We start from the raw sequence: 1,712 nt of genomic DNA, 5'->3' as shown, positions 1-1,712 counted from the left end.
GTATTTAAAGTTATTTATAGGGATGTAGTGGCCTACTGGAAAGTTCCCTGTTTGCCTATCTACTGAGCTGGAGTTCGAGTCATACTCGAGCTCACTAGTTTTTTGTACTATCTACAACCTCGCCTTCCTTGTGAGCTAAGAATGGGGGGTTTTGGGGAGCCTACAGGTCTACCTACTGAGTTATCAGCAGCCATTGCCTGGCCCTCTTGGGTCTTAGGTTGGGTGGAGATGGCGTTTGGGTGCTGATCATATGTTATATATGGTCAGTCTCTATGGAATTGGCACTGTCCTTTACCTCCACCATTGATAAGCGACATTTAAACCTTTAGAGCCTTTTCGTTCTCAAAGGATATTCTAATCTCAAGATGATAAAAGGACTATTGTAACAAGTTTTGAATGTATGGAAATAAACTTTAAACAAAAATATATATAGTAATAGCTTACAACCCCACGAGAACAAATGCAAATATTTTTTAAGGAGTTCAGTACACACATTGAGAGGGTTCCCATGGAACTTTTAACTTTTTGACATCTGTTTTCTTCCGGTCCTATATAGCAGGGGAACCCTACTCTCTATAGGATCCCCTCTGTCATTTTGTGTTGTTCGAAATTGGCTATCTATGGAGATTTCAATCTTTGGATAGACGATGCATCAAACCATAATGCTTCAGCCTTTAGTGAATTATTGGAATCATATCAATGAGAAGAAGAAGAAGAAGAAGAATAGATACTCACCAGAACGTCAGGTGGACAAGCCCAAACCTCCACTGCGGTGCCCAACCACAGCAGTAACCTCCCCATTAAAGTAGGACCTCCCTAGTAACCAGCTTAAACTCACGGTCCCACCAAGGATCGATCTGCTGCCATGCGAATGCCAGGCGAACACGTCCCACAGATTTTCTTAGTTTATCAATCCATCGTCTAATTTTGCTTATTTTGGAGTCTCTAGGGTCCCATTCTGTTATTCCTAATATCCATTTAATATCTATCATTCTTATTATATGCCCTGTCCATGTCCATTTCTCTTATGTGTTAAAATATCCTCTACTTTAGCATATATATATATATATATATATATATATATATATATATATATATATATATATATATATATATATATATATATATATATATATAGTCTATTTTAGTGTCCGCTATTATTCTGTTTGGTAGACTGTTCAAATTCCAACCATCGCATTACTAAGGGGAAAATTGCAAATAAACAATTACATTGTTATTTGTTATTCCTAAAAAATTACACTTTTTGAAAAATAATTTCATGATTACAGTAAAAGGAAAATGGTAAAAAGAAAATCTTTAAGTTAAATCAAGTTGCGTTTGGTTGTTGAAGGCCGTCAGATAAGCATATTTATTATAATATTGCTTTACATTCCAGTTTCTTTTATAAACTGAAAATAGATATGTATTTTTCACATATTATTGCGTTATTTTTAAACATAAAACTTATTATTATTGGGAAACCTTCACAAACTAACGTGACCAATATTATATAATGTTATGTTTTGGTACTACGCATCACATAACATTAATTTAGTTATAGAATCAAGGTACAAAGTCTATTGCTTGTTTTAATCGATAGAAGGTTGTGGTGTTAATTCCATCCATATGTTCCCTTTGACACATAAAAGCTTAAATGTAGGAAGTATATCTAGATTTATTAATAACATAAATAATATTTTCTGTTGTCACTA

This window comes from Palaemon carinicauda, chromosome 27 (genome assembly GCF_036898095.1).
Source record: "Palaemon carinicauda isolate YSFRI2023 chromosome 27, ASM3689809v2, whole genome shotgun sequence".
Classification (NCBI taxonomy): domain Eukaryota; kingdom Metazoa; phylum Arthropoda; class Malacostraca; order Decapoda; family Palaemonidae; genus Palaemon; species Palaemon carinicauda.
This window is presented reverse-complemented; position numbering follows the sequence as displayed.